We start from the raw sequence: 15830 nt of genomic DNA on the forward strand, positions 1-15830 counted from the left end.
AACCTCATGGGCTCAAGCAATTCTCCCACCTCAGCCTCCCAAACAGCTGGTACTACAGGTGTGTACCACCATATTGACTAATTTTTTTTTTTGAGACAGTCTCCCTCTGTCACCCAGGCTGAAGTGTAGTGGCATAATCTCAGCTCACTGCAAACTCCACCTCCCAGGTTTAAGTGATTCCCCTGCCTCAGCTTCTTCCTGAGTAGCTGGGACTACAGGCATGCATCACTCCATGCCCAGCTAATTTTTGTATTTTTACTAGAGATGGGGTTTTACCATGTTGGCCAGGCTGGTCTTGAACTCCTGACTTCAGGTGACCTACCCATCTTGGCCTCCCAAAGTGCTGGGATTACAGGCATGAGCCTCAGTGCCCCGCCTAACTTTTGTACTTTTGTAAGAACAGGATTTCTTCATGTTGCCCAGGCTGGTCTCAAACTGGACGCAAGCTATCCACCTACCTCAGCCTCCCAAAATGCTGACATTGCAAGTGTGAGCCACCATGCTCAGCCAAAATAAAATGTTTCTTATTCTCTGATCCCACTAAAGAGACAAATCCCATTTCAGTTAAACACCCAGTCATAATCTTAAGTCTTAAAGCTTGGCATAAGTGCCAGTTAATGAGAGATGACATCTTGCTTTGACCTACATTTGTTCTTTATTCCTTTATATATTTACCGAGTATCTACATATGCCACACACAGTTCTAGGATTGGAGGAGGGGGCAAAGAGCAAAAACATGGGTTCTCCCTCATGATGCTCAGTTTGCTGAAGACACAAGGAACAAGAGAGAACTGCAGAAGAGATATTTTAGCTGACTTGGGAAAGATGAAGGAGTTAAATGGAGCAAGTATTTCAGGCAAAAGGAGAAGCAATTTTCAAAGGCTTGAGAAGGAGAGTGGAGCATTCTGGGACACTAGAAAAAAATAGAGCAGGAGTGCTGGGCACCAGTAGAAGATTGACCTGAGACAAGTATAATTGAAAGTCATTAGAAGCCTTCAAGAAAGGGCAAGAGGATCAGAACTTTATTTTTAAAAGATTAGTGTGGTGCGGGGAAAAGATAGAAGCAAGCAAGGTGTGGGTGTGAGAGACCAGCTAGGTTATTAAAGGAGTCTAGGTGAGAAATGACAGCTTGTGCTGGCTGTTGGCAGTGGATGAACGGGGGGACTGCTTGTGTTGCTCACAGTGTCTGGAACATAAATGTGTAACCTAGGTGTTAAAAACCTAACTCCGGCCAGGCGCAGTGGCTCACGCCTGTAATCCCAGCACTTTGGGAGGCCGAGGCGGGTGGATCACGAGGTCAAGAGATCGAGACCATCCTGGTCAACATGGTGAAACCCTGTCTCTACTAAAAATACAAAAAATTAGCCGGGCATGGTGGTGTGTGCTTGTAATCCCAGCTACTCAGGAGGCTGGGGCAGTAGAATTGCCTGAACCAAGGAGGTGGAGGTTGCGGCCTGGGTAACAAGAGTGAAACTCCATCTCAAAAAAAAAAAAAAAAAACCTAACTCCGCCACTTATTAACTGTGGTTGAGAAAGTTTTTTAATCTCTTATCTCGAAGGTTGGGAGAATGATAGAACCTATATCGCAGGGATGCTATAAGGATTAAATAATATAAAAGTTTAGTGGTGTCAGTATACTGCAGAGGGTAAAGCTTGAACAATGGGTAGATGACGGAGCAGTTAGAGTCGGAAAGCTAGTTCTATTTGGGATACCAAATGGAAAAATCAACTGGTGTATCAGTATCGCAGGTGGAAAACTGGGTGGAGAAATCTGGACTGGAGATAACATTTGAGAGTTGCTGATGTCTAGTTATTGATGACCTGAGAATGAATGATATAGTCCAGAGTAGAGCAAGAGGGGAAAGTTTGGATGACCTCATGGAAAGCCAACATTTAAGAATCAGAGGAGAGCGGGACACAGTGATTCATGCCTATAATCCCAGAACTTTGGGAGACCTAGGCAGGAGGATTGCTTGAGCCCAAGAGTTCTAGAGCAGCCTGGGGAACATAGTGAGACCCTCGTCTATCGTCATTATCTATCTATATCTCAAGAATCAGAGGAATGCTCTTAACTCCCTACTCTTTCATAAGGAGAGTAGTAAAATGGAGAGAGTTGGAGTGAATTTTCATTTTATCCTCAATTTCCTCATCTGTAAAATGGGGATAGATTATCTTCTAAAGATAATTATACCCTCCCCCATTTCATTTATTACATTGTATTGCATTTTTTGCTTATAAGGATTTGTTCAAACTCAAGAAGTGCGTTTTGTGTCTTCAACAGCAAAACAGGATACAACACAGACAAAAAATACTTACTGAGCTCTAAGCATTTTACATACATATTATTCAGTCTTTGCTACAATCTTCTAACTTCTGTTTCTGCGTGTGTGACTATAGATGAGGAACTCCGGAATGGAGAGGCTTTAATAGTCTAACCAAGGACTTATGGATAGTTAATAGTGGAAGGTGAACTAGAAGTAATTTGAATTCAGTAAATGTTAACATAAGCCAAATAATAAATGGCTGTGGTTAATTAATGTTAGTTTTCCCTCCAACTAAATTTGGTTCAGGAATTGTGCTTGATGAATAACAATATTATTGCTGCCTTCTGAGATGTTTGGTAATTTTTTTTTTTTTTTTTTTTTTTTTGAGACGGAGTTTCGCTGTTGTTACCCAGACTGGAGTGCAATGGCATGATCTTGGCTCACTGCAACCTCCGCCCTCTGGGTTCAAGCAATTCTCCTGCCTCAGCCTCCCAATGTTTGGTAATATTTATTTGTTCAATTTGCCTTATTTAAAATAATATACTTTTAGTGGCCGGGTGCGGTGGCTCATGCCTGTAATCCCAGCATTTTGGGATGCTGAAGAGAGCGGATCACTTGAGGTCAGGAGTTTAAGACCAGCTTGGCCAACATGGTGAAAACCCATCAGCACTGAAAAAAAAAATACAAAAATTACTCAGGCGTCGTGGCATGCCTGTAGTCCCAGCTACACCTGAGTAGGAGGCTGAGTCAGGAGAATCGCTTGAACCCAGGAGGTGGAGGTTGCAGTGAGCCGAGATGGCGCCACAGCACTCCGGTCTGGCCACAGGAGACTCAGTTAAAAAAAAAAAAAAGGCGGGGAGGGGCCAGGCGCAGTGACTTACGCCTGTAATCAGTGATACTTAATACTAAAAAAATAATAAAAATAGGCCAGGCGTGATGGCTCACGCCTGTAATCCAAGCACTTTGGAGGCCAAGGCGGGTGGATCACCTGAGATTGGGAGTTCAAGGCCTGCCTGACCAACATGGTGAAACCCCGTCTTTATAAAAAATAAATAAATAGGCTGGGCGCGGTGGCTCACGCCTATAATCCCAGCACTTTGGGAGGCCGAGGCGGGCAGATCACGAGGTCAAGAGATCGAGACCATCCTGGTCAACAAGGTGAAACCCCGTCTCTACTAAAAATACAAAAATTAGCTGGGCCTGGTGGCGTGCGCCTGTAATCCCAGCTACTCGGGAGGCTGAGGCAGGAGAATTGCCCGAACCCAGGAGACGGAGGTCGGGGTGAGCCGAGGTCGCGCCATTGTACTCCAGCCTGGGTAACAACAGTGAAACTCCGTCTCAAAAAAATAAAATAAAATAAATAAATAAATAATAATAAACTAGAGGAAGAGAGTGTGTCCTGTATATTTTGGTGTTATTTATTTTTGAGCCGGAGTTTCACTCTTGTTTCCCAGGCTGGAGTGCAATGGCGCGACCTCGGCTCACCGCAACCTCCGCCTCCTGGGTTCGGGCAATTCTCCTGCCTCATCCTCCCGAGTAGCTGGGATTACAGGCGAGCACCACCATGCCCAGCTAATTTTTGTATTTTTAGTAGAGACGGGGTTTCACCCTGTTGACCAGGATGGTCTCGATCTCTTGACCTCGTGATCCGCCCGCCTCGGCCTCCCAAAGTGCTGGGATTATAGGCTTGAGCCACCGCGCCCGGCCCATTTTGATGTTATTTAAATTGTTGGGTTATTTAAGTTTAGTATCTGCAATAATTCTGGGGAAAATAAATTCCATTTCTAATGTTGCAATCAAGAAAGTAGATGACTTGGCTGACAGGGCTGATACAATGGAGGACAGATAATTCGGAGCCCTGAGTCTTGGAGTCTAGTTCTTAAATTACTGTGTTCATTCACCAAAAATGTGTTAAGCTCTTTCAACGTGCCGGCACTGTGCTAGCCCTCCTGTGACCTTGGGTATGGCTCTAGGTCACCTTAAAAGGAGCACGCCATACCCTCCAAGAGCTCTTAGGGGATGCGACCCAGAGAAAGGAGGGAAGCGCTCCCAATACAGCGCTCCATGGCCCTCCCTCCAGCACCTCCAAAATCTAAGATTCTTCTCTGAGGAAACTCCGCAGCAAGAAAAACTACATCAAACATGGCGCCGCCAGCCTCTCCAGGCTCAGCTCCCATCTTCTCGGTAGTTCCAGAGGCGGGCGGGCACACCACGCATGCGCGGCCCAGGCGTCTCCGACACGCCTGCGCGGCCGCATCGCCTCCCCCGCCCCTTTCTCCGCCGCCGCCGCCGCCGCCGCCGCCGCCGCCGCCGCAGCTGCTGCACTGACGGCGGTTGCCCGCGCCTCAGGTGAGTGAGCGCCTTCGCCAGGCCCGCGGGGAACGCGCGGCGTGGCACGCGGGGGCGTCGCTCCTTTGCCCTGCTCCTTCCCTGCATCATCTCCGCCTCTCAGCGAGGCCCTGGGGGCCGGTGCTGCCCGCCTCCTTCGGGCCCCCGGGGCCCTTTGCCCCGCCCCGCCCGCCGGACCTGGGTCAGCCGGGCTTCCCTCGGCCGCTCCCCGCGCCTAGCCCGCCTGGCACAGCGTGCGGGCATCAAGAGAGCCTCCCTCCGGGCTCAACGCCCTGGGTCACAGGGACGCCCCCCCGCAGGCGCGAGCCCCTCTTTCTCTCTCTCTGGCTCTGCAGGCGGCAGAGCTCGGTGGCCCTCGGGGTTGCTCATCCATCCACCTCGCCCGCCCCAAGAGCCCAGATGCTTGGAAGAGGGGCCGTGAGCACCCCTTGCACCTGTGCGGTCCCAAAGCAGCAGAAGGTATTCTCTAACGGGATCCTACGAAGACCCTGCCGGGGAGAGGCTTCTTAGCCCCACTTAACAGCCGAGGAAACTGAGGCACGGGAAGGTGAAGTGCCGTGCCCAAGGTCAGGCAGCTGACAAGTGGCAGGGTCAGCTCTCTACTCAGGGTCTAGGGCTCTTAGGCCAGTGAGGTTGGAATTTGATCTCGTACCTTTGGAATATTTTTGAAATCACTTGTCATCTAAGTTGCTCTCGAACGTCCTAAAAGTAGGATGCACAGAGAAGATTTTCTTCTCGGAGTACAGTTGAGGTGTTACTGTAATAATAAGTGTTATCAATAGAAGAGCTAACGTTCTGTGTGCCGGGTAAGCGTTTTATTAGGGTAACCTCGCATAACACCTGGGCGTTTCCCAGTTCAAACGTTTCCCCCTTCCTTTTCATGAAGCCCTTTTTCTTTTCTTTTTTTTTTTTCCTGCAGAGCTGGCCTCCCTATCACAGGTAGACTAGGAGCCCCTTGGCTTAGGAGGCAGGGAAGCTCTCCTTTGGTGGTTTACTAACAGAACAAGAGTGAGCCTTTCCTGCCGTCATCCAGATTTCCCCCCATTACCCTGGCCCTCTGGGGATATTATTAGTCTTCCTTTCCTGGCTGCCAAGAGAGCAGGACTGGGCTGACTGGGCTAGCTGGGCGGGCTGGACTTGGAGGTGACAGAGCAGATTTGGCTAGAACTCACCTCCTTCCGGAGCTTTCTGGCTCTGCCCCAAGGTTGGGCTTGAACATTTCAGTATTTAAGATAAAGTAAGAAGAGAGAGAACATTGATAGAGTGGTGCTGAATTTAAGAAGCCTCCCATGATTTAAAGTTCCAAATGAACAACTATAAAAATATGTGAATGTTTCTCCCCCAAAATAACTAGCTCAAACTGTCTTTTTTCTTCCTTAGCAAATCCTCCTCCACATTTCAAACGCTCCACTAAATCATCACCTTCTCTGTGAAGCCTTCCCTGCTTGATTTTCCCAATTAGAATTGCAGGTTCACAAAACAGGGTCTTAGCCTGCGGACTTCTAGCCCCTTGAGGGCATGGGCCATCTTTGCAGCTCCCGGGCTCACAGTAAATCCTTGGTAAGGACTTAGTGAATTTCCACCGCCCCTTTTCATTACTCAAAGGGTGGTGGTCTTCTGCTATCCTTTGTTTTTCCTTCCTGCCCTTCAGGGTCTCTTTGCTTGTCCCTTCCTTTAGATTCAACTTGTCATCACCATTTACCACTCAGAGGCCTCCATCCACCCTGTTGTTTTTGAAAATTTACAGATAAGAGTCTTGCATCAAAAAGCCTGTTTGTGTTACTCAAAGGTGTGCTCATAATTAAGCTGCTTTTGTTTTATTTTTTTTTTGAGATGGAGTTTTGCTCTTGCCCAGGTTGGAGTGCAATGGTGCAGTATTGGCTCACTGCAACCTCTGCCTCCCCGGTTCAAGTGATTCTCCTGCCTCAGCCTCCCAAGTAGCTGGGATTACAGGCACCTGCCACCATGCCTAGCTAATGTTTTGTATTTTTAGTAGAGACTGCATTTCCCCATGTTGGCTGGGCTGGTCTTGAACTCCTGACTCAGGTTGTTATATTGCACTCAGCACAGAAAGTCAACACCAGAACAAAATGATGCTAAATTGCAGGGTTTTATTGCCGGCGACCACGGAGGACTCACGTCTCTCTAACCTGTGGCTGACAAAGAAGAGTGACAAGACCTTTTATACTCACAAAACTACTTTGGGAGTGGGGGTGAGCAGCGGAGATGGGAATGAAAGCTGTCAATCACTTCTTAGGCTGAGAGGAGGGTGAGGGGGCTCCAGACTTTCTAAAGGCCAGGGGACTTTTGTCATTCCAATTGCCACCTAAGTGGTTTACGGAGGTCAAGGTAAACATTAGTTTATACATTATTTGGACAGGTGTGGGGTCCACATAATTTTAGGTTACTTGGAGCTAGGATGGAATTATCTGGGGGTGCTTACTTTGGTAAACAAAGGCTAGCAATTCTGGCAGTTACAGATAAGAGAAAGTATGCAGCTTGTCCTCTCTTTGCATTTTGCAAGGTAATCTTAGTAGTTTACAGAAGCTATGGCTAGTAGTCATTGTGAGGAGAATGGAAACAGTTTTCCCATTTTAAAATGGCATTGTACTGGTTCTAATTCTAGGCCAGCTATATCACAAGGTGATCCACCCACCTTGGCCTCCCAAAGTGCTGGGGTTACAGGGTGATCAAGGAGCCTGGCTGCTTTTGTTTTATTCTAAATTGTTACTTTTGAAGGGGGGAGAATGCCTGTTTATTCCCAAGAGTGGAGTTGGTTTATGCTGTTTCGGTGTGCAGGGCAGTTTTCATTTGTATGTTGCAGTGGGATAGCTTGAAGCTTACACCCCATTACTCTGTCCCTAAATGCATGAGAGATCCATTTTTACATTCTTTTGTCTTCTGTGGCTGACTGTCCCTGGTGGTATCAAAGTAATCACAATTTTTACTGTATATCATTAGATGGTATTTATAATAATAAATATTCAAAAGGGTCCTTTGGGAGGCAGCAGATATGTGCATAGATTCTGTCTAAATAAAGCTTCTTAAAGAGTTTTTCCAAATAATTTTCTGTAAACATATTGACTATGAGTAAGACATGGATGTACGGTGCTGGGTAGTAGTAGATTCGCAGTTGATTGAAACAGGTTCTTGTTGAAAGAGCTTACTAGCTAATTGGGAAACATTGTATCTAACTGCACTAAAATAAAGTCTAAAAATTCCTATATTGTTACAAGCAAAGCAATATTCCACTATAATGGAGTAAGATATTCCTACATGGGATGTTTCATAAAATTGTATGTTTTTTTGTTTGTTTTGAGACGGAGTTTGGCTCTTGTTACCCAGGCTGGAGTGCAATGGCGCGATCTTGGCTCACCGTAACCTCTGCCTCCTGGGTTCAGGCAATTCTCCTGCCTCAGCCTCCTGAGTAGCTGGGATTACAGGCAGGCGCCACCATGCCCGGCTAATTTTTTGTATTTTTAGTAGAGACGGGGTTTCACCATGTTGATCAGGATGGTCTCGATCTCTTGACCTCATGATCCACCCACCTTGGCCTCCCAAAGTGCTGGGATTACAGGCATGTGCCACCGCGCCTGGCCTTCCCATTTCTAATGATAATTTAAGATTAGAAATCAGGCCAGTCTCTGTAGTCCCAGCTACTTGCAGGCTGAGGTGGGAAGATCACTTGAGCCAAGAAGTTTGAGACCACCCTGGACAGTATAGTGAGACTCTTGCTCACTGTATTCTGGAAAGATGACCAGATGATGATTAATTGTCATCTTAAATTACTATATTAAAGATTACCAGGTTAATCATCATCTGGTCATCTTTCCAGAAATAATGTGCTTTCCAAACAGATACAGTTGTTTATTTAAAATGACAGTTTTAGCTGGGCGCGGTGGCTCACGCCTGTAATCCCAGCACTTTGGGAGGCCGAGGTTGGTGGATCACAAGGTCAAGAGATCAAGACCATCCTGGTCAACATGGTGAAACCCCGTCTCTACTAAAAATACAAAAAATTAGCTGGGCATGGTGGCACATGCCTGTAATCCCAGCTACTCGGGAGGCTGAGGCAGAGGTTGCGGTGAGCCAAGATCCCGCCATTGCACTCCAGTCTGGGTAACAAGAGCGAAACTCCGTCTCAAAAAAAAAAAAACAGAGTTTTGGATGACATCTGTTTAGTTGCACACAAGTAATACTATCAGGGAACCAGCACCAGGTGTGAATGTGTTGAGATTTCTACTGTTTTGCATGATAGTGCTCATATATATATATATATATATATATACACACACACACACACACACACATAATTTTTTTTTTTTTTGAGATGGAGTTTTGCTCTTGTTGCTCAGGCTGGAGTGCAATGGCGCGATCTTGGCTCACCACAACCTCTGCTTCCCGGGTTCAAGGGATTCTCCTGCCTCAGCCTCCTGAGTAGCTGGGATTACAGGCTTGCACCACCACACCTGGCTAATTTTGCAATTTTAGTAGAGACAGGGTTTCTCCATGTTGGTCAAGCTGTTCTCGAACTTCTGACCTCAGGTGATCCACCCACCTTGGCCTCTGAAAGTGCTGGGATTATAGGAGTGAGCTACCATGCCCGGCCAGTGATTCTGTATTTTTAAAGCTGAATTTTCTTTCATGGATACAACTTGACTGCTTTTTTTTTTTTTTGAGATGGAATCTTGCTCTGCCACCCAAGTTGTAGTGCAGTGGCAGGATCTTGGCTCACTGCAGCCTCTGCCTCCTGGGTTCAAGCAATTCTCCTGCTTCAGCCTCCCAAGTAGCTGGGAAGTAGCTGGGATTATAGGTGTGCACCACCATGCCTGGCTAATTTTTGTATTTTTAGTGGAGATGGGGTTTCTCCATGTTGGCCAGGCTTTTCTCGAACTCCTGCTTTGGCCTCCCAAAGTGTTAGGAGAAAGTGTTGCTTTTAAGTCATTGTGTTGGGATGGGTTTAACCAAGGTGTTCACTAAAATATAACTTTGGGTGATTAGTCCGCAGGGTATATTGCATTTCCAATACCTCAGATAGGTACAAGTCTCATATTAAAGTAGTAATGATAATGATACATGTATTTTGTATGGGATTTTTCAACTTTCAGAATTCTTTTTTTATTTGAGACAGAATCTCGCTTTCTTGTCCAAGCTGGAATGCAGTGCCACAGTCTTGGCTCACTGCAACCTCCATCCCCTGAGTTCAAGCAGTTCTCATGCCTCAACCTCCTAAGGAGCTGAAACTACAGGTGACTGTGACCACGCTCAGCTAATTTTTTGTATTTTTAGTGGAGATGGGCTTTCGGCATGTTGACCAGGCTGGTCTCAAACTCCTGACCTCAAGTGATCTGCCCACCTCGGCCCCCCAAAGTGCTGGGATTATAGGCGTAAGCCACCATGACTGGCCAATTTTCAGAATTCTTTTACGGTAACATCCTGGTAAGCGCCAGTAACCCAACCTGAGAAAATACATTAGAAGAATTAATTATCAGATGGCATCAAGTGGGGAAAATTGGTTATAGAAGTCAGGATGCAGATTGCTCAGGTTCAGATCCTTGCTCTGCTGCTTGCTAGCTGTATGATCTTTGGCAAATTACAAAACCTTATCCGAGCCTCACTTTCTTCATCTGTAAAATGGGGTGGATTACAGTACCTAGCTAAATATGTTGGGAAGCAAAATGAAATAATAAATGGATAAAGTGCTTTAAATGACACATTTGTTTCAGTTGATAAAAAAAAAATAAATGGATAAAGTGCTTATTATGGTACCTGGCATAGTGTAAGCGCTCAATAAATTTGGCTAGTTTGAGTGTTATATATTGCATATTAGGGCTCTTGTTTGTCCTTTACTTCACTCAGGCTGACTTAAAGTACAGATTGTTTTCAGGGATTCAGCCTTACAGCTGGCAGGAACCCGGAGCCATCTAAGAGCACACCCCAGGCCTTTGCCAGTGGTAGTGTCCTGAGTTGCCTTCAGGAGTGGAAGGCAGGGGGTTGTGCTTCTGCTTTTTTTTTTTTTAATTTTATTTTTCTTTGAGACAGAGTTTCACTCTTGTTACCCAGACTGGAGTGCAATGGCGCGATCTCAGCTCACCGCAACCTCCGCTTCCTGGGTTCAAGCAATTCTCCTGCCTCAGCCTCCCGAGTAGCTGGGACTACAGGCACATGCCACCATGCCCAGCTAATTTTTGTATTTTTTGTAGAGACGGGGTTTCACCATGTTGACCAGGATGGTCTCGATTTCTTGACCTCATGATCCACCCGCCTTGGCCTCCCAAAGTGCTGGGATTATAGGCGTGAGCCACCGCGCCCGGCGCTTCTGCTTTTAGAGTTAATTTAGTATGACTCCCATGTTAAAACCTCCACTAGTTGATGAATGTCTAGGATTAACAAGAAGGTTCCTACATGGGGGTTGCTTTGTTCTAGCAGTTATTTATACCAGGACCCTGGAATGGATAGAATTAATATATAGGATAGACTCAGATTCCCAGCTTGGTGGTCTCTACAAACCTCTCATTTACTACCTGCTGCCAGAACCCGGGAGCGACACAACAGGTAGGTGGGCCCATCTCAGGGATTGCTGCCCTTTTCCTTTCAGGAAAATATGAGGAATGTGAATGGCCCTTATCCAGGCCTGAGGATGAACAGGGGTACTTCCTGTTACAGTGAGGATTTGTGAACATATGAGCTACTCCAGCAGCTGCCTGTGATTCCTCCCTTACCCCTTAGCTTCTGTAGATAGGGGGATAGCATCTCTGAGCGCATTTTTTCTGGCGAAGAGCTACACGGACTTTCCTTTATGCAGTGAAAAATCTCAGTGAGCTGTATTTTTAAAAGACATTGCTCCTTCTGTGGAGCTGGGTGGTTTGATTTGTTTATCTTGCTTCCTGGGGGATTCTCCTGAGATCTTTGCTTTCCTAAGAGCCCCCAAGAGACAGCCATAGAACCAATATCCATTACCCTAGACACTTGACGGATGTTTAAGTCAGTGGTTTTATGATAGATTAATTCAGCCTTTAACCCTGAGGAAACCTAAGAGCCATGTCATCAGATAATTGTGCATCTTCTAGACTGAAGTATGGAATTTAGCCCAGTACTCTGGGATCTCTTTCAGAGCTGAGCTAAGAATCCACATGCTAGGGCCGGGCGCTGTGGCAGTGAGCCGAGATCACGCCATTGCACTCCAGCCTGGGTAACAAGTCAAACTCCGTCTCAAAAAAAAAAAAAAAAGAATCCACATGCTAGCTCCTGCTCCATACATAGCTGGCTTTGTGAATTCAGGCGAATCACTTAAATTTTCTGGGCCTCTTTTTCTCGTTGAAGAATGAGGCATTACTGTAAACCAGTGGTTCTTAGCCCTAGCTGCATGTAAGAATTACCTGTGAAGTTTTAAAAACAATACTCAGGCCCTACCTTACCCCAATTAAATTGGATCTTTAAGGTTGGAGCTGAGTCAATGATAATCTTCCCTGCTTCCCAGGTTTAAGTCCAACTAAGGTAACTACCGGACAACATGACCAAGTTTTAAACAACTGAAAAAAGTTAAACTTCTGCATCATCCTGTTCCTCAGAAACCTTCAGGGGTTATCTGTGTAGTAGAGTCCAGCTCAGGTGCTCTGCATTCCGACCCAGCCTACTTCTGCAGCTTGTCTTTTTTCCCAGCTACATTGTTCTTTGTGTCTCCTGAATGTGTTTTCTTTTTTAATTTTTTTCAAGACAGAGTCTTGCTCTGCCACACAAGCTGGAGTGCAATGGCATGATCTCGGCTCGCTGCAACCTCCACCTGCTGGGTTCAAACCTCAGCCTCCAGAGCTGAGATTAAGGCATGAGCTATCATGCTCAGCTAATTTTTATATTTTAGTAGAGACAGGGTTTCACCATCTTGGCCAGGCTGATCTCGAACTTCCGACCTCAAGTGATCCGCCCACCTCAGCCTCCCGATGTGCTGGGATTACAGGCGTGGGCCACCGCACCTGGCCTCCAGCTGTCATTTTTATCCTTATTTCCTATTTCTAGCAGACCTTGTGCTTTCTCATTTCCTTGCCTTTAAGTTCTCTATGCTCCATTTCTGGAATTTCTTATTTTATTCTTCTCCTCATTTGTAGGAATTTTATCTGTTTCTCAAGGTGCAGTTCAGATATTACCTCCTCTGTGAAACAACTTCTCAGCACCCACAAACTGAATTGACTCAATTTTGCCCTAAACCTCTGTAACCCTTAGAGCAGGGGTTCTCAACTGGGAGTAATTTTGACCCGGAGAGGATATTTGGCATTATATGGAGACATTTTTAGTTGTCACAACTGTTGGGAGAATGTGCCACTGTCGTCTAGTATTGGAGGCCGGGGATGCTGCTACACATTGCACAATGCACAGGACAAACTCACACAACAAACAATTAGCTGGCCTAAAACATCAGTTGTGCCAAGGTTGAGAAACTGCCTTTGAGTTTGTCCAGTTCATAAGCTTATGTGTATACTGCCTTGAACTGTAACAATGTGTTTATATACTTTCTCTCCCCTATTTAATTGAATTCCAGTCCTCCATCTGTGTTTTGTTATTCACTACATATCAGGGCTTAATCCTAGAGCCTGTGGCCTAATCCTGACTGCTTAACCAGAGATAAAGAAATGATCAGTGTGATGTGGGTGTGGTGAGGCAGTCTTCCCAATCCTGAATTTCTCTTCTCTTTTACTGTCAGCCTTTTCATCTGTGATGACCTGGGAGACAGTGATTTAGTGCACAGGGTGAGCATTTGGAATCAAAAGACCTGGGTTTCAATTCCAGCTGTGCCATTTATTAGTTGTGGTATTTTGGTCAATCCATGTCACCACTTTTTTGTTTGAGATGGAATCTCGCTGTGTCACCCAGGCTGGAGTGCGATGGCATGATCTCGGCCCATTGCAACCTCCACCTCCCAAGTTCAAGCAATGCTGTTGCCTCAGCCTCCTGTGATTTTAACACCATTGACTTTTACTGTCAAAAGTTAATGGCCCTTTCATAGTCTTCATCCTCCTTTTTTCTTCAGCATTTGACAGCTTTCCTCCACTTCTGTGTAAATCTCTCTTCTCCCTTGAGTTCTTTGACTTTGTATTTCTGCTTTTCCTCTAGCATCTCTGAACATTTTTTCTTTGTCTCTTACTGGTTCTTTCTTTTGCATCACTGAGTTGTCCTTCAGAAAAGCCCAGGACCTGCAGACCTCCTTATCCCTGGTTTGGTGATCATTTGGAGGCTTACCTCACTCATTCTCACTTCCACCTGCGTTTGGGTTGCTCTTGGATTCCTGACTGAAAGTGATTTTCTTTTTAAAGCCTGTTGCCCAGTTTGGAGTGCAGTGGTGAAGTCTTGGCTCACTACAACCTCCTTCTCCTGGGTTTAAGTGATTCTCCTGCCTCAGCCTCCCAAGTAGCTGGAATTACCACCATGCCTGGCTAATATTTGCATGTTTAGTAGTGACGGGGTTGTACCATGTTGGCCAAGCTGGTCTCGAACTCCTGGCCTCAAATGATCCGCCTGTCTTGGCCTCCCACAGTTCTGGCATTACAGGCATGAGCCTCTGTGCCCTGGCCAACCTTGTGCTATTTTTACCAACTTTATATCCCAGATTTTCCCTTCTCTCTCTCGCTCTCTCTCTCTTCTTTTTTTTTTTTTTTTTTTTTGACATTTCATAATTACAGGAGCCTGACAAACCCCTTATTATCTTTCAGCGAGGTTTCCCCAAACTATTTTGTTCTCCAATGTCCTTACATTTTAGTTGATCGGACTTGTTGAGTCTTTTTAAAAATCCCATCTAAGCCTGGGCAACATAGACCTATTTCTACCAAAAAATAAAAATTAGCCAGGCATAGTGGTACACGTCTATAGTTGTAGCTCCTTGGGAGGCTGAGTTGGGAGGATTACTTGGCCCTAGGAGTTCAAAGTTATAGTGAGCTAAGATGGTACTACTACACTCCAGCCCAGGTGACAGAACAAGACTTCTTGCTCTGTTGCCCGGGCTGGAGTGCAGTGGCGTGATCTCAGCTCACTGCAACCTCCACCTCCCAGGTTCAGCGATTCTCCTGCCTCAGCCTCCTGAGTAGCTGGGATTACAGTCATGTGCCACCACACCTGGCTAATTTTTGTATTTTTACTAGAGACCAGGTTTCACCACGTTAGCCAGGTTGGTCTCAAACTCCTGACCTCAGATGATCCTCCTGCCTGGCCTCTTAAAATGCTAGGATTACAGGCATGAGCCACCATGCCCAGCTCAAGAAAAATTTAAAAATAAAAATTCCCTCTAGTTTACTGAAATTTTGGAAGAAGGCAGGATGAAAGCAAATCAGTGGAGTCTTTCTTTACCCCATCCTTGCTCTATCTCTATTGAAGATTGTTGCTAATTGGCTGGGTGAGGTGGCTCATGCCTATCTATAATCCTAGCAGTTTGGGAGGCTGAGGTGAATGGATGCTTGAGCTCTGAAGTTAGAGGCCAGCCTGGGCAACAATGTGAAACCACCCTGATGCTACAAAATGTACAAAAATTAGCCAGGTATGGTTGTGCATCCCTGTGGTCCCAGCTACTTGGAAGGCTGAGGTGGGAGGATGGCTTGAGCCTGGAAGACAGAGGTTGCAGGTAGCTGAGATCGTGCCACTACATTCTAGCCTGGGTGACAGAGGGAAACCTGTCTCAAAAAAAAAAAAAAAAAAAAAGATTGTTGCTAATAATAATTAAGCCTTTCAGTTTATCTCCTCAGCTCAGATTATCTCCACCTCTACTCTGTGATGAGGTCACATGTTACTCTCATCACTTAAAACTGTTTATTTCTGAGATCCTAAACAGGATTCCCAGGTGATAGATTATGAGGTTCACTGTTCTAACAAGCAAGAAATAGCCCTTGCCTCTGAAACTGGTTGACAAGTAATAGCCAGAACTTCATTTCTCTTTTCTCTACTCATTCCACATTCTCTATGCCCTTAGCATTATAACTACTGAGATAGGGTTCTTGTCCTGGTGTGATGATGACTCAGAGCTTCATTTCTAAGGCGTCTGAGTCATTGTTGGTATGTATAGGATTGCTTTAGACTTCTGTTACCTCAAGGAGATGCCACAGGGTGGGTAGACTTCTTTTAGACTTCTGTTACCTCAAGGAAATGCCCAGGGTCCTACAATCAGTAGATGACACCTGGCACAGACATTATGGTATATGAGTTGAGTATCCCTTATCCAAAATGCCTTGAATAGGC

The 15830-nt window shown here is 45.7% G+C and overlaps 1 protein-coding gene across 21 annotated transcripts in view; it reads left to right on the top strand.

The window, feature by feature from the left end:
• Window positions 1-4522: 4522 nt before the first annotated feature.
• NDRG3 (NDRG family member 3) overlaps window positions 4523-15830 on the top strand; it is an 86096-nt gene continuing 74788 nt past the window's right edge. For 9 of the 21 annotated variants that reach the window (XM_035302652.3, XM_035302659.3, XM_035302662.3 and 6 more), the window contains exon 1: window positions 4523-4613. The gene's annotated coding sequence lies outside the window, so the exon portion shown is untranslated. Of the gene's footprint in view, window positions 4614-4948; window positions 5180-15830 lie in introns of all 21 variants that reach the window. The other 12 variants (XM_035302654.3, XM_035302661.3, XM_078371032.1 and 9 more) reach the window with 2 other exon arrangements.

Source organism: Callithrix jacchus, chromosome 5 (genome assembly GCF_049354715.1).
Source record: "Callithrix jacchus isolate 240 chromosome 5, calJac240_pri, whole genome shotgun sequence".
NCBI lineage: Eukaryota > Metazoa > Chordata > Mammalia > Primates > Cebidae > Callithrix > Callithrix jacchus.